Source organism: Caretta caretta, chromosome 2 (assembly GCF_965140235.1).
Source record: "Caretta caretta isolate rCarCar2 chromosome 2, rCarCar1.hap1, whole genome shotgun sequence".
Classification (NCBI taxonomy): domain Eukaryota; kingdom Metazoa; phylum Chordata; order Testudines; family Cheloniidae; genus Caretta; species Caretta caretta.
In genome coordinates this window covers 86,941,103-86,968,044 of record NC_134207.1, presented here as the reverse complement: position 1 = coordinate 86,968,044, position 26,942 = coordinate 86,941,103, and the positions used below count along the sequence as shown (strand labels likewise).

Here is a 26,942-nt window from a genome sequence, read left to right as displayed (position 1 = left end):
AGAAACAAACTACAAATTGAATTGAAGAAATAATATGAATGTAAGAGACAGTGCTTCTTGAGAGGGACTAAGATGCTACAAACATAACAAATTGGGGCCCAGTGGAACTCCTATTACAGCCACTGGGAGTCTTTCAGTTGGGAGCTGGATTAGATCCTGTGAATCTGATCATGCAAATACTTAGGAATGCAGGTATTGATTTGAGCAGTCCCACTGATATCCATGGGACTGTTAATATGAATAAAATTACGTGCCGAAGGGCAAGTCTACACTAAAGCACTACATTGGTGCAGCTGTGCCGCTGTAGCGCATCAGGTGAAGATGCACTAGGCTGACGGGAGAGAGGTCTCCCGTTGGCAAAATTACTCCATCTCCGTGAGAGGTGGAAGCTATGTTGGTGGGGGGAGCGTCTCCCGCCGACATAGCACTGGTGTGGACAGTGTTTAGGTTGATGTAACTTATATTGCCTGTGGGGGAGGGGTGTCTTTTTCACACCACTGAGCAATGTAAGTTACATTGACTTAAGTGGTAGTATAGACCAGCCCTAAGATTTTACAGGATTTAAACAAAGACTGGGTATATGAAACCGACTGTAAACTGCTCACATTGGAGGTGATCATTCATAACTGCCCCTTAGCTCAACATTAATGCTGATTTTAGGCCCCAGTGAAGTCCATGGGAGTGTTACTGGCTGGGCTCACCAGCAGTCTTGCTTTGCAGTTAGGTCACTTGCTCCCCACTTGTCCTGCCTCTAGTGTCTAACTGGTAATTACTACCTCTGTGATGGTCTGCCTTTTTGTGGGTCACAAAAGGGCTCTCCAGCCAGATCACCAATTTAGTCCTGCCCCTCTCTGGAGTAATAGAGTCCCAAGGTATGTGTCGGGTTTTACACCCTCCTGATTGCCCTGGTTATTAAAGAGACTAAAGAAGTGAACCAGTAGATAATAGCTACATGTCTAAATAATCTTTTAAATTCTCGCAGTCAGTAAGTTGCTACAGGTATGAAAATGACAAAGGGCAATGCTGAATTAATTACAGTAAGTGAATCCTTACTCAGCACTTTAATTGTAATAGCTCTGGAGACGGAGTTCCTGGTTGTTCCGTCAGTAATCTTAAAAGGATGGTTTTGGCTCTGGGTGGGAAGGCAAGACCAATTTTAGACAATTTCCTGTGTCCCTTGTATAACTCCATTGAAGTCAATACATTTATTCCAGGGGTAAATTTGACCTATTGAATCACTGAAACTGGCATATTTATCTACTCTATGTCATGGGTATGTACGTATGGCATCCCAGAAAGTGGTCTCTTCAGTTAATAATCCACACAGCTTTATTCCCTAGAGGGCATAAGGCCTCTTCTGTTAAGACCCAGGGATCAGGGTACCAAAAAAGGAAAAATCCCCTTGAAAAGATGCGTGCTTCTGGTACCCTTAAAGAGCGGGGAAATAAGTCAAAAAATAAAAGGAGCACAAAAACAAATTCAATAAATGCAAGATTAACCCTTCTCGGAATTCATTCTCTAATGCCTCCATTGCTGAGAAAAAAAGTTTTATATGACTCTCTAAAAAGACTGTCACCGATTATTTTTGACTGTTTAAAAGAATAATTAAAACTTTAGGAGATATGAAAACAGGAGGAGCTTCATACAATCTTGGAAGACTAGAAAGCACTTGAAAGAGTTGTTTATTCCTCTTAATGCAGCTTTCAGAGAGTCAATACACTCTAATGGAACAGCAGCCCAGTAAGGATGTAAGACAAAATATTAGTTATCTGTTGGTAATACTGGGCCTTGAAATAGAGGTTTTGGCTGGGTTCCATTTCTTAGCACATCCTGTTACAATCAATGGTGAATCACACCATTTTGGTGTGTTATAGCACTGGGAGACAATAACTGTTTAGTTCTATTACCAGTTCTTCCATTGACTCATGGCATATAGATCTGTTATATGCCAATATGAGCCTTGTGAGAAAAGACACAATTAATGGCATAATCTTCATCATAACAGATCTGTTTGTTGTTGTAATTTTGTTTGGCTAACATGGTGTATGTTTTTGAATTCCTTACAGTTTGTAGCCATATGTATTGAGGTGGGATGTGGGAGGCGGGGAGGGACTTGATATCCAGAGTGCATATCTCACCTTGAATTTTACTGTCTTACAATATTTATCATAACTATAATATTAGCTTAATATAGATGTGTAGGTTTTATATTTGCATAGAGAAGGAAGGAAGTATTAGAAGGCTCCTTCTAACTTCCAGAAGTCTTACTTTCATTCATTGTCACACAGTGATCACTCTTAATTATCTGAATTTTGTTTCATTGTCATGCAGAAGGCTAAGCTGCAGGAGTCATGAGCAGAAGTTTGCTTTTAATAAACTGAAGATATGGGAATAAAATTAAAGTAAACCTGAAATCAACTGACTGTCTAGACCTGTAATGCCAAAGTGGTATTTACTGAACATGTTACTAATACTCTTACAGTACTTTCAGGTTTTCTGAGTGCTGTCTCGACTAATTAATTGCTTAATGGGAAAATGTACTATTTAAGAAAAAAAGTTAAATAGTTACGTAACTGTATCAGGGTAAAGAATTGCAAAAGTATTCTTTGTTGTTTGGTTTTGATTGTGACTGTTAGTGCTCCATGAAAGAGAGAGACAATGGCACTGGCGAAAGCCAAATATAGTACATTTGGGTATTAGGTTGCTGATCCCGAAAACGAGCATGTGCATAACTTTACCATGAGTGTAACGACTCACATCATAAAGTTATGCACATGCTTAGATATTTGCAGGATAAGGGAGGAACTGTGCAACCTTCTTTGCATAGGTTTGTCATGATACCACGAACGCACTTCCAAGCATGGATCTCCTTTTGAGCAGAAATGTCCAATTGTGACTAATTGTACCAAATTGTAGTGGTTATTGAAGACAAACAGATGCTAACATAAAACTATGAAACTAATTTTCATTTGCTACTGACACCTAAATTTGAAAGACAAAGTGGGTGAGATAATATCTTACATTGGACCAACTTCTGTTGATGAGAGAGGCAAGTTTTTGAGCTTACACAGAGCTTTTCTCCAGGTCCAGGTGACCTGAAGAAGAGCTCTGTGTACCTTGAAAGCTTGTCTCGCTTATCAACAGAAGTTGATCCAAAAAAAATATTACCTCACCCACCTTGTGTCTAATATCTTGGGACCAACATAGCTACAACAACACTGAATACTTAGATTTGAAGACAGTCTCCAGAGGTGAAAGGAGTAATCTGGGGTCTCTTCCTAGTGCTGCCTAGACCTTGTCTGATTCTTCTCTCTCCTAATTGAACACTGCTGTAACTTCAATCACTCCAGTGGAGTTATTCATGATTAAGGCTATGTTTTAGTCACAGGTATTTTTAGTAAAAGTCATGGACAGGTCACAGGCAGTAAACAAAAATTCATGACCCTGTGACCAGTCCGTGACTTGTACTATATAACCCTGACTAAATCTTGGGCAGTGGGGGTGGCCCGGGGGTGCCGCAGGTTCTCTGGGAGGAGGGGGCGGTCTGGGGGTGCCGCTGTGCTGGGGGAAGGGGCTGGCAGAGCTGGTAGGCTCCCTACCTGGCTCCTCGCGACACCCCCTTAGGTGGAGGTGCAGCCAGACGGCTCCGCAGCTCCCATTGGCTGGGAACCACGGCCAATGGGAGCTGCAGGGGCAGTGCCTGCATGTGGGGGCAGCACGTGGAGCTAGGAGCTGAGGTAAGGGCATGTAACCTTTTCCAGGGAACCCCCTGAGATAAGCACTGTCCAGCACCCCAGCCCCCTCCCATGCTGCAGCCCTGAGCCCCCTCCTACACCCAAATGCCTGCTGCCGCTGTGGGGGCACGGCGGCCCAAGAATGCCCCAGTAGCAGCCGGTGCAGCTGGCCCAGGGGCTTCCTGAGCTGCTCAGGTGGCTCCTGGGCTAGCCGCACCGGCCGCTGCAGAAGTTATGGAAAGTCATGGAATTTGTAACCTCAGTGACAAACTCGCAGCCTTATTCATGATTTACAACTGAGTCGGAAGGGAATACTAGAGCCGGGTGAAAACTTTTCAACAGAACAATTTTCTGTTGGAAAATGCTGAGCTGATGGAATTGAAACATTCTGCGGAAATGTGGCTATTCCATTAAAACTTTTGAGGAAAACTGGACAGGGAGGCAGGCTCGCTGGCCCTGTTCAGAATTGAACAGCTTGAATTTTTTGGAAGAAAGGAAATTCTGCTTTCCAGCCAGCTCTGGTGGAGACCTTTTTGTGAGGGCCTGGGGAAAATCATGAAGACCAGTGTTTTGAAAAGTGGCCCAGTGCTTTGAGGTGAGGGGGGGGGCGTTTAGCTTTTGGGTACAAAGATTTAAGACTCCTTAGGCCTGAGCTTCAGCGATACTGAGCACTTGAAATATCCTTTGTCTTCCAGGGGAGTTGTGAGTGCTTAAAATCTTTGAAGCTCAGGCGCAAGAATCTTAAGTTTCACATCCAAAGCCCATGGCCACTTAACCTCTCTGTTGCTAAGATATCTTATGTCTAAAAAAATCCAGAAATCAATGCATCTAAGTGCAGTGCTGCAAAATTCCAAATCTGGATCCTGCCAGATAAAATGGGATCCAGATTATTCAAGTGTACTAGGAAAAGCTGCGTATGTACTGAAGTTAGATGGTAAAGCTGGAGGAATGCAGCCAAAAACTAGCCCGATCCAGGCGCTAATTTAGAGATTGGGGAAGAATAGTAGAAGCAAAAACTAATCTTAGTGTTGCTACACTGTCTGGTTTATCGTCAAAATTTGGCAGGCTCCAGAGCTTGGCTCTGAGTTTGTTGTGATACGGTGGAGCTGCAGTGTAGCAGGGTCCAGATTCTGAAGGTGCGTTAGGAGCAGCTCGGCCTTTAGACAGTCTCTCTCTTGAGACAGTGAACGTTGGGGGTTTGGGGGGGCGCAGGGTCCAGGTGCTGAGTCTGGGGTTGGTCGCTGCCTCGGCGCGCAGTGCTGTTCAACGCCGTCGGCCTGCGTTTGGGCGCGGGCGCGCAAATCTGAGCCGCTACACTTGATCTCCGAGCCTGTGGTATTTGCACGGCAAGGGGCCAAATTTGGGCAGGATCCGGCCAGGGGCCAGAGCCGGGTGCTTGCCGCGCGGACTACACTGGGATACATTAGGGTGAGGAGTTCCCTCTGGGGGTGGGAGCCGCGGAGCCGGCGCGGGGCTGCTGCGCGCCAAAGCCGGCGGATTCCGGCGGGCTCCAGCTTTTCCCGTTTTCCGCGGCGAGGGGCTTTTTGAAGGCGCCTGCCTCCCCAGTCCTGATTTGCTGGGCTACCGCGGCGGGCTCGTCCTGGGCCGGGCTGCTGACGCGTGGCGGCGGCGGCGGCACGTCCCTCTGACGCGTTGGACCCAGACCTGGACCTAGCGGAGACCCGGGCTCCAGCTCGCTGCTGCTGCTGCTGCTGCGCCGGTTTGCCAAGGTACCTTATCCCGGCACCTCGCTTCGCTTTTACCCTGGTTGCCAGTGCGGTTGCAATTTCCTCTGCTGCGGGCGGGCGGGGGATCTCCGCGACCAGGGGCGTTTTTCTTTTTCTTTCTAAAATCTCCTTTCGAGGAGCCATTTTTAAAGTGATCCGTGGCGGGGGGTGAGGGGGAAACTAGGGCGAGATCTGCGCGCAGAGCCCTGGGTGTCGCTGCCCCTTCGCTCCGCACCCCTGGAGAGCCGCTCGGATTTAAAAAAAAAAAAAAGCCATTGACCCGCCTGCCCTCCAGCTGCGGCGATGCGGCTCGCCAGCCAGCCGCCCGCTCTTCCGGCGCCTGGCTCGGGTGGTCCCGGGGCTGCGATGCGGTGGTCTCAGCAGCAGGGGAGGCGTCTGTTCGGGTGCCTCGCCGCTGGGTTTGCTGCGGTTGCCCGGGATCTTCCCGCCGACGCGCTGGGAAAAGCCTGCGCTGGGCAACGGGTGCCAGGGGAGGGGGCGGATAAGGGGTGTTTACACAGGGCATCGATTTCCCTCCCTCCTCTCCCCCCCCCCCGAGGAAACTTCTCTTGTCTACGGGACAGCTGCGCCAGTGCGGGGAAGTGGGGTGCGTGGATTGAGCTCTCTTGTCATGGCACCTCCATAACCCCCCCCCCCCCCCCAAGCTGGGCAGCCTCCAGTCGAGTTGTTCCCATTCATCCCCGTGCTGAGCGCAGTGGCGTGCCAGCTGCATTGTTTACCTGGCGGGCTGGCAAGGGGGGTTGTTGCATGTATCGTGTGAAGCCTGATGTGGCGGCGGCGGTACTTCTGCGAGTGAGCGGGGTTGGGAGTCAGCTGTCCGGCTTTTCCCCTCCTCTTGAAATCGGTTAGGCTCTTCTTGTGCGTCGTCTTGTGGCGGCGGAGTTACTGCTTGTTGTGTCGTGTCCCCCCCCCCCCCGCACTCCAGCCCGTGGCTTCTGCAATGCGGTGGGTGTGGTTACATAGTAACTTGGAGCTCTGGACCTCTGCAGTGGCAGCGCTGTCTCCTCTCCTGTTTTTAACGTTTCCAATTCCAAGGTTTCTCTCGGCTGCACACTGGCCTGGCGTCTGAAGTTGGGGAAGAGAGGTTCTTGCGAGCGGAAGGGAAAGATCGAGGGAAACAGATGGTATTAATCAGATGTGAGGGATGGGGGTAGGGAGGGAGAGAAACAAGGGGTCGGACAAGTTTTGCAATCGTGTAATTTCAGTGCTTGTGTTTTCAGTCGTAGCGTTGGGTTGAGGTGGGTACTTTAAAAATGTTGCAGAGATAGATGTGTGCATGTTCTTCACCACAGCTTAGACAGCAAAGATAAACCAGGTGGGCTAGAAAGTTCACAGTGTGCTGTCATACAGTTGCCGTATTTTCATGTGCAGTTACAGAATTATTCATACTCTTTTGGTTTTATTCGCTTTAACAGGAAACTTGAGGGTATTTTGTGGGATTTAAAAAATAGAAGAGGGAGTGGCTCTGTCAATCTCGTGGTACTAGATTCTGTATTTAGCTCAGAACAGAGTTTGTGGAGGAAGAAGGGATAGCTGGGAGGGGTATTTTTAATTGTTTAGCTTTGTCAGAAATACACTACACTTGAACATTTACACTTCCATAATAATTAAAGGCAGTAAAATCAGTCTTTTGTAGCTTTTTTAAATTTTCCTCATAGCATTGTCATTTTATTGATATAATAGAATGTATTGAAAGACTCGCATTACTCTGAATACTACTTCTGAATATGTGCCTAAACCTTATTTATACTTGAGGCAAACCTGGAACCCACCTGCTAAACTGACCCTTGTGCATCACTTTGAGGTAGGAACAAGCAAAAGTACTTATTTCACTTGACTTGTAATTTTTTAGGGAGAAGAACTGAAGAATCACAGGTCAAAGGTGACACTCTTCCACAGTAGTGTTATCTCCTACGCAGTGAACCATTTACAGTTAAATAATCTAGAATTAAAGTAGGTGTTTTCACTCTTAATTTACTGTTAGACTTTGGTTAAGTTAATATAGTGGTTTGTTCAAAATAAATATTGAAGATAACCTTTAAGTACAATATAAGAAGCAAAGTTAATCTTCCTGTGTCAGTTAATTGGTTAAAATCGTTGTGTGACAATGTGCTGCATCAGTATTTTTTTTCCTTCATGTTGTTGTACCACTCTCCTTGGATGGGAACTCTCCACTCTAACATGACGATGAAATTTGCACATCAGGAATAATATAGTGGATGGAAAGAGAGGGATCACCACATTAGAGTGAAGAGCGACTGCAAGTTTATTCTGTATGATTCCATTAGAACAGGAAGGCTCCTTGTGATTCTGTTTTGCTACAGTCCTGTTCACTGCAGTGGTGAATGATTAGAACCAGAGAATATTAGCTTAAACACATTGTGAAATATTTTTAATATATCCTACTTTATTTAATCATACTAATATAGCCAACATTGAATCTCCCTTCACCTAATTCATCTTACAGTGGCGTCCCCTTATTAAAGTGATGTTTATTGATGCCAGTGATGTTTTTCTTCTAAAGGGTTAGCCAATATTATTGGAAACTTGACAGGTACATTATAAGAGCTCATCTGATGTCAGTCTGCCTTTGACTTGCTACTGTGGTCTAAAGGTTTTGTCTTTGTCGTGAAGAAGAGCGGGGGTGCGTGCCCAGAAGCAAGGAGAACTGTAGCAATGAAGTCATTGCGCTGCCTTGTTATGACATCACTCTGGCTCAAGGAAATGAGGGTGGGGCACTGAAAATCAGACTGTCTGAACCATCTTTGTTTTAACTTTGTGTCTACTACATGAACGAGACTGATGCAGCCTTGCCTTAGGAACTGCAGCACAGCTGTTGGGCATTTTTTTTTTCCCAAAGGAGGGACAAGTAGAGGTGAATCTAAAGTTTGTATATATTTACAAATAAAACAAGATGAGATGCAGGTTTTCATCTGTAGTGGAAACCTGCAAAATATTTACCCTTGCTGAACAAAAATTTCCTCTAAGAGGAAAAATCCTCTATTTGTGTGAGGACTTTGTTGTTTATTTATAAAACAATGAAGCTCTCAAACAATGTGAATATTCACAATCAGTTTGATATATGGAAATGTATTCATTTAACATATTTCTTTACTAGGTATATTATATGTTTTGGTGTACTGGAAATGATGTATTCCTTGTTAAAATTTATGTAAAATGTCTTTCTTGTATTTTAAGTATTTATTTTGATTTAACTAAAAGTAAAATAGAACTTGAAATTGGGTATTCATTCAGTGGGTAATATTTAAACTTGATTCATGTAATTCTCATGTACCAGTAAATGGTGGTATATGACACGGAGGAACAGTCAAAGAATTTTTAAAGTATGTTACAAAAGAACATTTGGTTCCTAAGATTCAGTATATCAGTGGTATCAGTTACTACTCTGACAACATACTCAAAAGTACTTGCTTTTACAACCATGAAGTTTTTTTTCCTTTGAAATACAGAATATAGGTCTAATTCTGCAAGTACACATGACTAACCTGGAGTAGGTCCATTGAAATCAGTGTGGCTACTCGTTTAAGTACATTTATTTTGAAGGATGTGGTTCTTTAAATGTAGATGACAATGTTGTGCTATGTTTTGTTTCAGGATCCTATTTATCGCATTTTATACTGGCAAGACATTACATTCCTGAAAAAGTGTTTGAATTTTCAGAGTGTTCTGTTAGGGCTTTGACTTCTAATTTAATTTAATCAATCAGTGATAAATATGAATATAATTGTGAAAAAAGTGATTACTTCCCAGCTGCGCTGAGAATTGTGTGATGGGTTCCTGAATAGGGTATGTTAATTCTCTAGGTGGATTGTTTATACTAGGTACACAACCTGTAGAACACGCAAAAAAGTCTTATATTATTATCCACAAATGTAGAATGCTAAATGAAAATAGATTTAGAAAAGGGTAGTTAATAGCTGAGACGTTTACTGCAGTAGCAAACTTTTTTAAAGACTTTATAGATATGAGCAGGTTAAAAAAATATCCTGAAAGCTGTCTAACACTGAAAATGAACTTCTACCCTTCCCCCCCCCCCAATTTGTGGTGATGAGGGAAGTATTGACTGATTAATTTCTGAAATTAGGTGTTTAATATATACTCCGGTGTGCACTTCTTGAAAACAAGAAGTCTGGCTATAGTTCTGATTCCACAAGCTTGTAACTAAGAGGAATCGTATCGATTTTTCCGTATTATCAGAAGGTCCATATGTGGGTCATAACGGGACATGAACATTTCCTTAAGCAGAGCTTCCGTTTCTTACCTTGGCAATGGACCTAATATTTCAATTATCTAGTGAGAGACTCCTAGATGTGTAATAGGAAAGAGGATGACCTTCCAAAGCTCTTGACATCTGGGAGAAGGAACAGCTCGGGTAGTAGAGAAGAAATAATAGCTAACCTATCAGTCTGCCTTCAGTAAGAGAAGTCCTGCAGGCTTATTGCTCCTGCCCCTGCCATTACTAATGGTTGTCACTATGGGCATCAGTGCAGAGGAACCTCAGGAAGAATGTTTAGAACTGATTGGCTGGAAAAAAAAAACCCAGAAATGGGGTCACAGTCTTTGAGACAACTGAGTTAATATGAGGATAATGTGGAAATGTCGCATGCAGATTCAGTGTTTTTCCCCTTATGAATTACTGAATAAATAAACTCAAATAATTGACTTTTTACCTTTTAACCTAAATTAAAATTTAATGTTCACATTTCACCTGGTCATTGTTTATTATTCTATCGTACCAGCAGAACTAAATGATTATATTTAATTCCTGCTTTCATGAACATTCCATATCTTAGCCTTCTAAATCACTTGTGACTTGCTTAGGGTGCAGTCAGTGAGATACAATGCATGAAAGGTACTACATAAATAAAATGAGGCCTGGTGAGTGTTTCCTGTCTGTAGGGTGCTTATATGAAATATTTGTTTTCACTTTCAATCCTCACAGTCTTCCACCACCCTCTACTGTACAGATGGTTCATTTTGAAAGCACTCTGCTTTACAGAAAGACAGTCATTTTTCATTGAGTTCTTAATCTATAAAATTTGAATCTCTGTGCAAGATGAGAAACCAAGATAGGAGTAAGTGTGTGAGTGTTGGGAGAGAGAGGGAGGAAACAGGGGAAGGGAGGGAAAAATTGTCCACCAGATGTCTGATACCACTGTGAAAAGGTTTTCATTTATAGGGTTAAAAAAGAATGTGGAAACCAAGGGGACTTGGTATTGGGGGGGGGAAAAGGACTAGAAGAAAATTAAAAGCATATGTGATCAGTGTATAAAATTTTAGGGGAAAAGAACAATTGAAATAATGTGTACTGTTATGAGCATATACAAGTATTTACATATGCGGGGAGGGATAGCTCAGTGGTTTGAGCATTGGCCTACTAAATCCAGGGTTGTGAGTTCAATCCTTGAGGGTGCCATTTAGGGATCTGGGGCAAAAATTGGGGATTGGTCCTGCTTTGAGCAAGGGGGTTGGAGTAGATGACCTCCTGAGGCCCCTTCCAACCCTGATCTATGATTATGATTAATGTGTGTCTGTGTGCAAGCACTGTAACATTGATAAATATAATAGCGTCCATAAGTGGCATTCGAGGAGGTCTATAAAACTCTTGAATGGGGTGGAATGAAGTTGAAGTTCCTGAGTTAAAAGCTAGAGAGACTACCCTCGTACGATATGTGTACATTGTGAAGTAGATTTGCATTTTTTCCTAAAAGAGGTTGTCAGTGGCAGCTGGTGCCCAGGATAGCTGATGGTACTGTGGGGAGCAGTCTCCCTGTAAGGGGATTATATTTTTCAAGTGGAAAAACTGACATGCTCTGGTAAGTGGGTTGGGGGTACAGTAAGAGGAGTGTTGGGGATGAGGGAGAAAAGGAAAAGGGGTACTGTGTTTTCTCTTCTCTCTTACCCATTCTCTCTTTCAAACTGAAAAACTGGAGCAGTTCACAGTAAAGGGCAGGGTAGACGATAACAGTATATTTATCATTGTCAGCATGTCACTGTTGTCTCCTAGTCCCAATCTCTTCCCTTCAAATCTAGCTCTTGCCCTACCATCTCCTTCCTCCACCCACACTGCCAACTGACCTACAACTTAATTCGCCAACTGACTTCTTCCTTGCAGAATCAACCATGCCAACTAAATCCATCCCCTCGTGAGTCAGAACCTCTCCAACCCAACCCCTATTGGCTCAGGAACGCTCCTCATCCACCGCCCTCAGGAACACTCCTCACCCTCCTTACTTAACCTCTCTACAGCTCAGAACCACACACTCAGCTCTTAACCCTTTCCTATCGGACAATCCTCAGAACAATCCCTACTCCTGCCTCACACCCAAGGTTAACCATCTTGCCACCCCTCTCAGAAATCCAATATTTTGTGCTAGGTCTGGAAAAACAGGAGCAGAGGCAAAAGGGGGATGAGCGTGCAATCTGAGGTAGTCCAAAAGAAGCCCCTATTCCTTGCTCATTTTCTCCTCGCACTGCTGAGTGCAGTCTACATGCTTCAGGCCAAGAAGTCCCTGTGGAAACCACATGTATTGCAGCCTCAATGGGCTGGAACATCTCCAGCCCCTGCAAGAGTTTCCCAGTGGCAGCAGGTGGTACAGAACCTTGCAGAAAATCAGCCACACAGTGCAGTTGTGACATTACTGGGGATTATTTATGTCATTGATCCCTGGTGGGGGTGGTGATGTCTGGTCCTCATGAAACCAGGGGCAACTGTAAATGACACCTCACTGTTTCCTTAGGAGTAGTGGTTGCAATCAAAAATGTTACTTAAAAAGACTGTAACAAACAAACTGAAGAGAAGGTTCTTGCCGACCCAGGAAAAGTATGTTTTAGACTGACTCAGGGCCGGATTCCTGCACCCTCACTTGTGCAGAGTAGCACCTAACTCTGCAAATAGTCCCATAGAAATCACTACGCCTACTTATAGAGCTTGGAACTATTCAGTAAAGTGAAGGCCTCAGAATTTGGGCCTGTGAACATTAGTTAGTTATACTGAGAGCTTCCCTAAGGGTTCTGGAAATGGTAAATTCTACTCATCAGATGAAGTAATCAGAGAGGTTAGCATTTTTGTTGAGTTATTACTGGTCAACTTTTCAGAAGTTGATAGCAATATATCACTTTAAAAATTACCTTGCATACGTAATTGTATCTTTCCTTTCTTCCTTTTTCCTTTGTGCAGATATGGTTTTGTTTGTTAATAGCAAGGAGCACTGATTTAGAAAAATTGGCTAGTACTTCTGCTCTCATCCAAAAGGGAGAACCTCTCCCTTCCCTCCCATTATTGTATGATTACTTTCTATACTTTTCCTGGCCAAGAGTCTGGAGTCAATTTGAAATAAATGTACGTTAGCGAATAGTTGTTTATAATGGAGGGTTTGTGTCATGTGGCAGTGTCGTCATCTTTGATTTCCATCTCTCAGCTCAGCAGTTGCTATGGGGCCGAATTTCTATCTTCATTCAGTTTCTGTGGTCTAATATTTGCCAAGTGTTCAATCATGACTCCTTGGCATGCACTTGGAGGGCCAGACACGCCTTTTGCTACGTGGTCACCACCGCCAGCTACTCTCACTAGATTTGGATGAGAGTTGAGTGAATTGCCAGCACCAGCTGCAAGCAAACCACCCTTTCTGGGTGTGGCTGTCTCCTATGCAGTGGTATTGCCTGTTAAATTCACCCCATACACCCCCATTATGCAATGTATATTATCTTCAATAAGAAAAGGCATAACTGGAAGTTCAGATATAAAAAGGTGATGTTTCTGAATAGTGATAGTAGTATTATATTTATTATATCTCACTGTTTGACTGGAAGTCCTTGTGTCCTAGGCACTGTATCCATAGTAAGAGAAGGACATAGAATCCTTCAACCCGACCTGAACCTAATGGGACCTGACTCCAAGTGTCAGGTCTGGGATGGGTGGGGTGGGAAAACAACTGGACCATCTTGGGCACAGGTCAAGTCAGCTGTCCTTCTCCTGCCCGTGCTGGCCACCACCACCTTGCTGCGCTTTGTGTGATGGGTGGAAGAATCACAGCACCCCTCACTCCGCAGAATGTTACTCCTGCCGTGCTGACCCCACAGGCAGGGGGAGGTGAGCTGACCCCATGGGCAAGAGGTGCTGAACTCACAGGCAGGAGGAAGGAGCACTGACTCAGATTCCTGGAAAGGGTCAGGAAATAACTTGATCCTCTCGGACTAAGATCGGGCATAATTAGACCTCTAGACCCTGGTGCAAAGACCTTTTGATCTAAACAGGTAAGACAGACGAGGTGTGTCTACACTGCCATTAGACACCCTTGACTGTGCCAGCTGTCTCAGGTGTGTGGGACTGTGTCATTGTGATGTAGATGTTTGGGCTGCAGCCCAGGGTCTGGGACCCTCCCACCTTGCAGGGTCCTAGAGCCTTTGCTCAGGCCCAAGCCTGGACATTTACAGTGCAATTGAACAACCCCTTAACCTGAGCCCCACGAGCCCAAGTTAGCTGGAAATAGAACCCATAGCTCTTGATTCCCAGTCCTATGCTCTATCCACTAGAGCAAGCTGACTCTCAGCCAGTAGTCTTCGGATACCGAGGCTTGATTAACCAATATGTTACTTTCACCCCTGACAACAGGACAACATTGGAGTAAGTCGAGTGACTTACCGGTACTCTGGGGCCAGCTCTGGCCCCCGGAAGGGGCAGGGCCTAGGGTGGAAGGGGCAGGGTTGAGGGGATCAGAGCCAGCCCCAGCCCACCCTGTAAGGTAAGTGCTACCCCCCCTCCCCCACTGGGGTAGCAGCAGCAGCCCGGGACTCCGAGGGCTATTTAAAGGGCCCGGCGCTCCCCTGTTCTACCACCCTAGCCCTTTAAATAGCTGCCGGAGCCCTGGGGAAGCGGCTATTTAAAGGCCCGGGGTGGCAGAGGCAGCTGGAGCCCTGGCCCGTTAAATAGCCCCTGGAGCCCCCGCTATCCCAGGGCTCCGGGGCCTATTTAAAGGGCCCACGGCTCCCCTGCTTCTACCGCCCCGGTCCTTTAAATAGCCACCGGAGCCCTGGAGTAGCGGTGGTGGGGCTCCAGAGGCTATTTAAAGGGCCCGGGCGGTAGAAGCAGGGGAGCCCCAGGCCCTTCAAATAGCTGCCGGAGCCCTGCAGCCACTACCCCAGGGCTCCAGCAGCAGGGCTCTGGAGGCAATTTAAAGGACCTGGGGCTCCAGCCACTGCTGGGAGCCCCAGGCCCTTTAAATTGCTCCCTAGGGAAGCCGGGCTGCCCCAGTACGGTCACCGGCTCTGGCCAGTATGCCGTACCGGAGCTTACTGACTTACTTTCACCTCTGGCTGGTGTAGTCATTGATTTCAGTGGATTGATACTAGTGTAAAATTTAAGAAAAGAAATGGAGCACCAGGCCCAAGATGTAATAGTTAAATATGTGATAACATTGTTAATTTCTTACACTGCAACATGCATTCCCCATGTCTCTTTATGGATCACTATAGAATCCAGAAAATTTCTGTTAATTATATATAATTAAGCCCCTTCATTTTCAGTTTAAACCGATTTTTACTGTAAACTCCCAGGTTTTACGAAAAGCATTATTCATGGGTTTTTTTCCAGTTTTCACCCTATTTTTGTATCATTCAAATATATAAAAAATAACTTGTTTTATTAGGAAAATACAGTACATTTCATGAGATATATGTATTACGAGAATACATTAGTCTGTGTGTATATGCAAACCTGCCTGTTGAAGTAAGGTTATATATTAGTCTAGAAGATACACACAATAAACCAACAGGCATGCATGCAATCTCTGAAGTGCATACGCATCTGAATGTACTGATGAATCTCATGCCTACCACATACATATTTCAGGCTGTTAGCAGATAAATATTTAAAGACCTGACACACTAAAATGGGAAGAAAATGAAAATCCGTATCAGAATTCATTTCAGAACACAAGGAAATATTCAAAAGTTTTAAAAAAAAAAAACAGGCGAAAAGGATGAAGCTGAGTGTATGCGCCGCAAATTGTGTGTCCCAATTATTAAATGTAAATATTTATAAGCTGATAGTTCTGTCTACAACAGTAAACTATTTATTCAAATTAAAAGTTTTATTTGGATATTAGAGTTGTATTGTTCTCTTAAACTCAGAGGTAGCATTGTGTTTTGACTTCTGTTTTAATTCTGCAGCAAACCACATTGAAGTCCATTCATCAAATCATTAATCTACTGAATACTTTTTCCCCTGTCCTTCCGTCCACCAAAATAAACCCCGATATTTAACCAGAAAAATTATTAATAGCTTTTTCCACTGATTTTCATCTTTTTGTTGTTGTAATAAACACTGATAAATTCCTGGGAAAAATTAAATAAAATAAAACCCAAAAATGAAGGGCTATCTCTCTCTCTATAAAAGAGAACAGTAATGTTGTTTCCATGTATTGGAGCACTATTGTAGTACAGCTCTAGTTGGTAGCTTTTCATTCCTTAACCGCCACCTTTTTCTCCTAAAAATAGTAGCAAATTTTAGTGGACTACAGGAGCCGCAAAAGAGAGTTTTTTGAGCAAAAATTTTAGTTGAACAGTAGTATTAAGAGCAGATTTAGGATGATCCAGGGGGTATAAATAGGGATAACATAATAAAATTGAGCAAAGGAAAAGATGGGCTGGATAATCAAGGGGAAATGTACTAACAGTGAGACTTATTGGACTGTGTAAACAGTCTCCTTGGGGAGCTAGTAGAAAGCCCATCGCTTGAATCATTTAAAAGTTGACTAGACAGAGGACTCAGCAGTACAATATAGGAAACAAACTTGCGGTGGGGGGTGGTGGAGATGGATGGACAGGTTGACCTAATTTCCATCTCTGATTTCTATGATTTATTAAAGACTTTTGCAGGCCTTCTGCTAGAGAGCTAATGGAATTTGAAACATGGCAGTTATAAGCGTCCTTTAATAGTGTGCCAGCACACTGTTGTATTTGGTCGCTTAGTTGTAGCATTAGTGTGGATAATTCATCCCATTGCTGCAGACTGAACAGACTGTAATTACAGGCAGGGTTTTCCAGTTCATTTTGGCATTACTATTCCTACTGGTTTGAATTCTATGTTGAGTCACAGCCCTGCAGTCCCATTGCCTTCAAAAAAGCCTCAGCTGCTGCAGGGTGGTTTGGCTGATTTAGTTTATTAAGAGCTGTGAGGCCTGATGCTGCTTGTGGATCCTTTGAGGTGGGGTGCTGGGGAAGAAAAGCCTCTCGACCTCCACTGAGAGAACCCTGATGCCTTGTGATAGGAAAGAGACAGCCCCCACCCACTTCATTCAGAGATGTAAATATATTCAGTTAGGCTCTCTCTCTGCATATATTAAATGCATGTCTACTTATATATGTGCATAATTGAATACACCACGTCATTAAATATTGATGGTATGGGGAGACACTGCACTCTCCAAAGTTACATCTAAAGCCAGCCTGATTTGACCCATCCCTACTGACCCCAATTCATACAAAACTAAACCATCCAGCTGACATTTCACAGGCATAACCTCATACCTGGATACAAATTTTCTCACTCATTTTCTTAATGGGGATAGCAGGACTCCTCTTTCCTAGGTTGTTGATGCTTTGCCCTCTTGCCTGCTTCTGTATGCTGCATGCAGCTCAGAGAAGGAGCTTTTCCATAGACTGGATCACTGAGCAGCCAGGGGAGAAGGGAAAAGAAGATGCAAAACCACTAGGAAACTGTGGACCCTTCCTTGAAATAACAGGTTTCCCTTTTTTCTAAGATCCTGTGTCTTGTTTTTTTTCCTCCCCACACCGAGTGCTCTCAGTGCTCTGGTCTACAGTCTCAGCCAAGACGCTATATCTACACTGTAATTAAAATCCCACAGCTGGCCCGCACCAGATGATTTGGACTAAGGGGCTGTTCAATTGCAGTGGAGATGTTTGGGCTCGGGCTGGTGCCTGGGCTTTAGGACCTTATCACTAAGATAAATATCTTGATTATGCCATCATCTCTACTTTTCCCAAGCTTTGCTCGGTGTATTTACCACAAGCACAAAACTGAAAGAAAAGCTGACTTTCACATTTTTCATCAAGTCAGTATTTTTTTATGGAGAAAGATGAAATTTGTTTTCTCTTAAATCCATGCCAAATGTTTAATTCTGTCTCCATCATAACTCATGAATAAGACTCTGTGTGTGTTACGGAGGTCACAGATTCCGTGACTTTCCATGACCTCTGTGACTTATGCAGCAGCCCAGTGTGCCTGGCCCAGGGGCCGCCTGAGCAGCTCTGGCAGCCCTTGGGCCAGGCGCGCTGGCCACTGCTGGGGCAGTCTCGAGTCTCCCCACCCCAGCAGTAGGAGTTTGGGTGTGGTGAGGCTCGGGGTGCGGGACGGTGCTTACCTGGGAGGGGCTCCCCAGAAGGACAACAGGAACTCCCCCGTCCTCATCTCCTAGCTCCATGTGCTGCCTCCGCCTGTAGGCACTGCCCCCGCAGCTCCCATTGGCCACGGTTCCCAGCCAGTGGGAGCTGCAGAACCAGGGCTTGGGGGCAGAGCGGAGATGGAGCTAGGTGATGGAGGTTGTCGCTTCCCGGGAGCTGGGTAGGGAGCCTGCCCCATCTCTCCCCCCCCCTCCCCCCCAGCACCCGCAGTGCCCCCCTGAGCCATGACTCCCCCCGTGCACCCCCCCCCCCGCCAGACCACCCGCGGTGCCCCCTGCAGCTGCAACTCCCTCCCCAGCACCCGGGACATCCCCAGGGCTGACCTCCTGAGCCGCCCCCCCCCACCAAGTTTTAGTCATGGGTATATAGTAAAAGTCATGGATTGGTCACACCCTATGAATTTTTGTTTATTGTCCGTGACCTGTCCATGACTTTTTCTAAAAATCCCTGTGACTAAAATGTTACTAATGAATGGTTTGGCCTAGAAACACCAAATGTGTTTGGTCTTGATGAGAGTGGTACTTTGAGTAGCCTTGGAGGTTATGAGGGAACTTTACATTGTGAAAGCTGCTTCCTCATATGTTATGAAATGTGCCCCCTCTGGAGTTTCTAACTTTGCATAGATTTAGTTGATTTAAGACAACCTGCATCTGCCCACTGAATTTCTTAAACTCCTTATTTTTTCCATCAAACTGCATGCTTGTAGATCAGAATTAAGGTTGTGTAGGTTACCTTAACTCTGTACTTCCATACTTTATCATTCTTTTTCTTTAGGTGAATCTTAACATACAAATTCCATGCTCTCAAACGTTTGTGTTTTCCGAGAAAACAAATCTTTCCTTAAAAGCCTTTCCCATTAAGTAACGGATGGACATTTGCAAGCTTAACTCCAGCTTATAGTTTTGTTTGTTTTTGTTTCTTGGTGTTTTTTTTCAAACATGTGCCTCCCCAAAAAAACCCTAGTTTTCCTGCGGGTTTGGGATTCCAGAGTAGGTAATGCCATCTCTTCACTGCACCCAGTTAATGAAGAGGGAGGTGCAGAGTTAAGCAATTGTGGAGGGATTCTGGTTTGTTTGTACAATACTCAGCACTTTAGGGTATGTTTACCCAGCAGCTGAGTGCGAGTCTTCCAGTCTGGGTGGACAGACTCAAGCTAGCATGCTAAAAATAGCAGTGTGGATGTTACTGCACTGGTGGAGGCTCGAGCTAGCTACCCTAGCTCAGGTGGCTTCTGCCAGTGCAGCTGTGTCCACGCTGCCCTTTTTACCTCGAGCCCTGGTAGCATGAATCTGCCTATCCTGGCTGGGAGGCTCACTCCTTGCTGCAGCATAGACAGATATACCCATAGAGTGTTGGTCCATGAGTAGGGCTCCTAGATGCTGTGGTAATAGAAATGATTAATAATAACGATGGTATTTTTTTAAAAAAAAGTCGTGCTTAAATTCTCTGTAATGTTCTGTTAGCAAATGGTTTGCTCTGGAAATATCTTAAGTATTTAAAAGGCTCCTGTGAGGTAGTTTTGAAAACATGCTTTGCATCTATGCTTCGCTTGTAGATTACATTTAGAATGTTTTTAATTAATGGGAGTTTATACTACCACTGCATTGGTTAAAGATGTGTGTAGACTACGTAACAAGATCCTCTGTATCAAAGTAGGTTCTTTGGCTGTTCTTGCATTCAGTCCCTTCTGATTGCTACTTTCTCTTTAATTATCCCCTCTGTCGACAAGAGCAGTGCATTTCCTGCAGTACCTCATTGTTCTGAGTATCGGCAGTGTCTCACCACAGTAGCAGCTGTACTGTGCCGCTTTGCTGTTTGCCCTTCCTTTTTTCACTGACATTTTTGTAATCTTGTCAGTGTTTATTCTGTCCAAAGGGCAAGGCAACATGTAGGAATGAGGATGCCTGATACTCCACTCTGATTTTGTCACATTACTTTGAAAAAACTCACTCCAGAATGCTTGGCCCCAAACTTGACCTGCCTTTGTAACTGTTTGCGAAAGTCTGTGCAAATATTTGTTCCCTGCCTCCCACCCCTCCCGAATTGAAACACCTCTTTCTATGGTGTGTTTTCATAGAACAGATACCAGTATGTATTAGATGTTATAGCAACAAATTATTGTGTACATGCCATGGTGATACAAATTTCAATAAGGAGACAGATGTCATTTTCTAGCTTCCAGGGGGTTATAAACTGTTAAATAGATATATTTAGATTATTAAAAATGCCTTGCCACATTCCTTTTAAGCAGCTCTGGGGCTAGTTGTCTCTGTTCATAACCCCAGAGTTGAGGATATGTTTCCTTAATAATGTCCTCTCGGCTTATAAAGTTGTAAAAAAATAAAAACACTGTGGGATGGAGCTTGGCAAATGAGCCAAGGTCTCAGCCAAGGAAATGCATTGCTATTAATTTTCTAAACAAAAGTAGTTCAGCTGAGTGCAAATCTCCCTTTCTCTGTTTTGGATGCTTTTCACACTGGTATGATGTGGTTTTTTGATTTTTGCAAAATAGAATTGAGAAGCAGTTATTAATTTCTCTGTTGTAGGAGATTGGCATTAAAAAGCTGCTAAGATAGTGATCGAATGGTAGTTACTGTGCATGAACAATAACTTAAAAAAGAAAATAAAAGTTTATACAGTACATAACCTTGAGTATGAATGTGTTTGCGTGATAGCATGAACAGAATGGCTTCCTACTTAAAAATTGCATTATCACTGATCAGAGGTGTTAGTTAGGCCACTATTCAATCCTTGACCATACTATTTGAAGTCCAATAGCTGGCAACCCATCAGGCCTGGAATCCCACTGTCCAGTGGTATCAGGCTTTTGTTTCTAGTTCTTGTAGATTTCTGTAGATCTGATCTTGATATCGTGTGACGTTTTGTATAGAAAAGCAATTTTAAGTAACTTTTTTTCCAAGTTTTAGTTGTTTTCTCTGTGAGCCCAGAACTGTTGGACACCTGTTAACAAAGGCCCCTAGCTTTAAAAATTGAGGGATACAAAATTAGTACCAAAGACTAATGACTTTAGACATTATTAAATATTATTTCTGTAAAATATGTAGCATATGCTGAAAATCTGATATGGTGTGGAATAAATATTTTTTAATACTCTCTTGGGAGGATTTTCTTAAGACACTCATGGCTTCAGTGCTTGTGAGTAATGGAACCATCCCAAATTCATGTGTGCCATTCCTCACCAGCAAAAGAAGGCAGCTGTTTGAAACTTTGCAGAGACTTAGAATATTAAAAATAGTCCAGTGAAAGATAAAATGAGTGAGCAAAATACAGTGAGGCATTCAAAGATGAATTTATCACACAGTTCCACAATTTATTACAAGGAAAGCACCAAAACAGAATGACCAGATGTTTAAGGCACAGCGCTCTCTCTATCCCTCGGAGAGCAGTTCAACCAAGCTTCTTCTCTCATTCCACCATTGCCCAAAACCAATGCATCCTGCAGATGGGGGTGTCTGTACATGGACTGCAATGCATAGGAAGGTGGAAAAGCAACATCACCTGTACAATTTTCACACAGAGTCCCCACCCGTTGCTGTAGCCTCTAAAAACCAAGCTTCATTTGCCCAGTACTGGTCCACATGTGACCTACTACCCCCTGCACTGGCAAGTCACAATTGTCTGGAGTTCTGTAATTGGCCACTGATGGGAGGAGGGCGAGTTTTATCCTCTTCATCATGTAACCAGGCCCACCACTTGAGAGTTCTGAGCAATGCAATTTTTTCCCCAAGAAGTCATTTGTATTTGATTTTTACATACAGGTATCATTGTTACCAGAAACAAATGAATCATAATGGTGGTGCCCATCATGTGCTAGACATTGTACAAATTTACCAGGACCACATCAAAACAGTAGAGCAGATTGCAGACTTAAATTAGATCGGTAAATTTAATTTAACCCCGCATTGCTAAAGTTGCACAGTGAAAGCCATAAAGTCAGGAGATGGAAAAACTGGGGTTTTGACCACCACAGTAACTTGGCTATATTGCTCATTCTGTGTGTTTGATACATATGTTAATTGATTTAAAGATAATATATTAGACTGCATCTATAATGAGGAAAACAGAAGCAGGAAATACGTGTGTGTAATGCAGCTAATTAATAATGTATTGGAACCTTACCTCTTTCATTTGCTGTAATTTGTATATGGTGGAACCTTATACAAAAAAACTTCAAAAAAAACAAAAACAAAAAAACCCAACTTTTTAAACTCCCCCCCCCCCCCGAGTTTTTAAGGAGTTAGAAAGGGGGTGGTCCCATCTCCCTCCCCCCCCCATCCCCAAAAAGAGAGAGAGATTTAAAATGAATAAAAGATGGAAACAGGTATAATCTAAAGCTTTTCACTTGAGAATCATATAAGGTCCTTGCTCTGGGGATTCAGGTGGGAAGAGGTTAGAAGCTCTGCTGACTTTGCCAGGGTACCTTGTAAACTCCTTAAGCAGCTACAGTAGCACTTCTACACTCTGTCTGCCATAAAGAATAATATTTTCTGCTAATAATATTTTCGACCTATGTGTAGAGGTGGTCCTCCACACAGGGATCTCATTCCTCCCGTGTGGAGAGCTGGGTCAGCACCTTGTGTGGCACAATCCCCAAATCCTTTTCCTGGGCCAAATGAAGTCTCTCAGCAGGGGTAGAGACTGATCAGGCTGGGGGGGGACTGATCAGGCCAGGAGTTGGGTGGAGGGTGAAAAAAACACAGAGGGAGCACAAACCTCCTGGATCCACCAAGATAAAGCAAAAAGTGCAAAACAGCCCTATGTATTACCTTTTCTATACAAGCCTGTGACAGGATGTGGGCCCAATTCTGGGGGCAGCCTTTTACTAGGGAAGACTCTGACTGGATAGCACCATTGGAGCCTTATGGACAGGAAGTGGATTGGGTGCCGAGGACATAGAGCCTCCACGTGGACCCTCCCTGCCTCCTTCAGATCCCCCCTGGATATTACGTCTGAGAGCCAGACTATGTTTGGGGATGTGGCAAACCTTCCTTTCCCAAATTACATAGTAGCTGTTGAGTTTAATAATTACACAGAAATTGTCAGCTATAGTGAACTAGATTCTGTAGACTCCTAAAAGACTAATAATTCTTTTTCAGCCATATGAATATTTAAATTATATCACTTACACTGCTAGTAATGACCATTATAATTAAGACGTGCAAACAGTTTTCAGTTAGACACTCTGCTTTCATATGTTCATCATAACGCTCCGAAAAAATTGCATTTGAAGTTTAAACAGTTCATACTCTCTCTGTGCTCAAAGGTGATTTAAAAAAAACCAGAACAGTTTAAGGTAGGGGGATGGAGGGAAGGAAACTTTCAACTGTGTTTTTGAAAGAATTACTAATACATTATTTCCCCACTTACCCCCTCCCTCCCTTCCAAACTACCACAAGGATAACTCATACATGGACAAAGTGTAAAGCTTCATGTATGACTTGTACATAATCCTTAGCAAGGAGTGATTTTTTTAAAACTTGACATGGCTGAAACAGAATTATTAATCTTTTAAGAGTCTACAGCAAAGAATCTAGCTCATTTTAGCTGACAATTTTCTGTGTAATTATTAAGGTTGGCTAGAAAACAAGAATTGTTACATGAACATTTCATTTTGAGGTTTCCATTCTGATGCATTTGTTTCCATGCTGATGCAGAACAAAATCAAGACCTTTACAAAAATTATAGAGAACTCTACCCCAGAATAGCCAAGAGCCAAGCAGCTAGGGCACTCACTTGAGGTGTGGGAGACGCATGTTCAAGCCCTGCTGTGCCTGATTTGAACCTGGTCTCCCACGTCCCAGATGAGTGTCCTAACCACTGGGCTAATGGCTATTCTAGGGTGGATGCTTTCCCACACCTACCAGAAGTTTCATTTGGGACCAGAAAATCTGTCTCATTAGTTGGCATTTTTTTCAACAGAAAATAATTTTACCTAGGGCGGTGATGGAATCTCCATCCTTAGAGGTTTTTAAGGCCTGGCTTGACAAAGCTCTGGCTGGGATGATTTAGTTGGTGTTGGCCCTGCTTTGAGCAAGGGGTTGGACGAGATGACCTCCTGAGGTCTCTTCCAACCCTAATCTTCTATGATTCTACGAAACACTCCCAACCAGCACGAGTAATTATTAAACTGAACAGCTAGTATGTAATTTTTAGAAAAGACTTTGCCATGTGAATATCTGAAGGTAAGGCATCTTAGAGAAACTCAAGAAGAAAATCAACAACCTCAACAATAGTGTAATTTTAAAGTTAATACATTCCTTTCCTGTGATGGTGCCCCCATTTTGTTTAAATAGCAGATAACTTTTAGAAAGGTGCAGCCTTAATCTCATTTTAAAGCATTCTTTAGTTTCAGAAACATGAAAGCTAGATCAAAGTATTCAATTTATCTCTGACGTACTAGGCTAGACTTAAAGTCAAAGCATGTTGTGACTTCTAAATGTTTTAAGACAAGACAAGGGAGTAACTGACCTAGAATGTTCATCAACAGGCTAAATAATTGCTTCATGGTAATATTTTATTGGGATTGTTGATGGACCTTTGCCAGTCTATTGACAAGAAGACTATTCACCGTAAGACTGGCAAAGGTCCATCAACAATCCCAATAAAATATTACCATGAAGCAATTATTTAGCCTGTTGATGAACATTCTAGGTCAGTTACTCCCTTGTCTTGTCTTAAAACATTTAGAAGTCACAACATGCTTTGGCTTTAAGTCTTGCCTAGTACTTCTGAGATAAATTGAATACTTTGATCTCACTTTTTTAATTATTATTTGTAAGAGTTCTCTACTGCTGAAGTGCTAATGTTGCTTTTTTGTATTCTGAAACTGAGTGCTCCATCCTGATTTCTAATGTATGGAGTACAAGATCTGTAGTTTGAAAATAAGCTACTGCACAGCCTGGTTGCTAGCATCACAGTGAATTAGAAGCAAGAGCGTATGATAGGTTTTGCAAACCTCTCAAGCTTATTTTATTTTCTGGATGCTCAACTAATCTAAGTTTGACTTTTTTATCTGTCAGTTGTGTAATATTTTTTCTACTGTTTCTGTGCTATGACTGTACAAGGGATAGCATAATACCCCCTACCCAAAAAGCTACGTTGTCACAAGTAGTTACCGTAGTTGATATGTGGCATATAAACAGAGTATTTGGTTTCTTTTTATTTCAAGCATTTTTGCTCCTTTTTCAGTTGCCAATTGAGTAATGTTTAAGTAAATCAAAATTTTGCAGCCATGATGTTCAAATGGGCTCAAATTCAGGGAAAAAAAAGTTTATTCACCCCTATTCAGAAAACAGGATATTTATTGATGTGTGAAAAGCAGTCTTTTCAGGTGGTTGTGTATATATGATCCTAATCCGAATTAAAAGCTTCAAAGTGAGATGTTCGATCTTTTACTTGCATTTATTCAGAATGGCCTTCCAGACCACAGCTATTTCATTGTAAGACTGGTGTCTGAGCTTTAGAATTAAACTGAACATTTTTGGAAATGGTTGTGGATATACTGTTCTTTTCAGAATATTTTGCCATTCATAATGTGGAAGAGTTTACCCACTTTTGGCCACCATTCTTCAGTTCTTTTTCGCACTCAGGCTATTGATAAATCCACTTTTTAAAGTTAAATTAATTAATAAAAGATGACCTGATTTAGAAGATAATGAGCATATTTAATACAAAACTTGAATCTCAAAAGGGGTGTGGTTCCAGTGCCTGGCTCTTAAAAACAGTAAAAAGAGCTTTTTTAGGAAATATTATAAAACAAGTGATGCATATTGGTGCCATCTATGAGCGCGGCAGCTGGAAAGTTTAATTATAGGCTGGGAAGCCCTTCAGGGATTAAGGGAAGTGTTAGCAGAAGGGGTGAATGTTAATGACAGCTGTTTGCCGCAGGCCTCAAAGAGGCAAAGTGAATGTAGAATAAAAATAAAGTGTGGTGTTCAACATATGGTGGCTTTAAACATTTTAAAGCCCCAGCTTATTTGGCTCTTGATATATGAAACTGATTTATATGAAATCATTTTAAGAGCTTAGGCAAGAGAAGATTTATGTGTAAGGAAGAAAAATACGTATTAATTTCACAAACAAGTGTGATGGTTTGCTCCTTATTCAAGGATAAAGCGTGAAACTGCATGACAGCACTTGCACATGACCAGATATAAATAAAAACTGGAGAATACGCATTTTTCACCTTGAGTTTGGTTATCAAAATGCTAATTATAATTGCAGTTGTGCTGGGAATCTGCATTAATGGTTAAAATTGGGTAATTCCAAATCCTTGTGCTCTTGACAGCAAATGGCATGGGGAAATCCTCCATTTCTATTAATAGCGCCCACTAGCATCACTGCATAGTTGAGGTTGGGTCAGTATTCCATTAATGCCTTTTTTATTGGGTCTGGGGTGGTTAATTATTTCATAAAATAATTTAATCACGCCTGAACCTTCAAAATACATTTTCCTTTTTAAATACAAGTTCTCCCAAAATAAGTTGATCAAAACATTTTTTACACTTGTATAACTGAATAATTGTTTTTCAATTGATAAATTATTAATTCATGACATGCTCTAATCACTGTTGCTGGTTCTTTGGGAGAAGGAGGGGAACAATAACGTCCAGATTATTTAATTTTGCATGGTGATTATAGTACATGTGTTGTAATTTCATTTCATCAGGATTTTTACTCTAAATACCTCAGAGAATAATGGCATTTAAAGAGATGTTATTGCTTACCAAAGGAAATAAAGTGTGTTAAGATCTGTCTTCATTAGATTAATAAGAAGTATAACAGATCTGCTGCATCTCTATTATAGATCTTATGGTGTGGAAGCATTGGTACATTGGTGTGAAAGTTCATTGCCGGGTACAAGCTAATTTAAATATGTAGCCATTATTTTAATATATTAAATAGTAATATCTATATCTCGCATGATCTTATTTGGTGATTTAAAAAAATACACAGTCTCAAGACAATGTATTGTAAATAAAAAAGGAACCTACGT

At 42.7% G+C, this 26,942-nt stretch overlaps 1 protein-coding gene across 37 annotated transcripts in view; it reads left to right on the top strand.

The window, feature by feature from the left end:
- Positions 1–26,942, top strand: part of EPB41L3 (erythrocyte membrane protein band 4.1 like 3) — a 201,841-nt gene that overhangs the window by 61,694 nt on the left and 113,205 nt on the right. For 17 of the 37 annotated variants that reach the window (XM_048840358.2, XM_048840341.2, XM_048840348.2 and 14 more), the window contains exon 1: positions 5,332–5,464. The exons of 2 other annotated variants lie outside the window; for them this stretch is intronic. The gene's annotated coding sequence lies outside the window, so the exon portion shown is untranslated. Of the gene's footprint in view, positions 1–5,330; positions 5,465–6,448; positions 6,607–7,237; positions 7,287–8,336; positions 8,358–26,942 lie in introns of those variants that run through there. 18 more of the 37 variants (XM_048840355.2, XM_048840332.2, XM_048840328.2 and 15 more) reach the window with 6 other exon arrangements.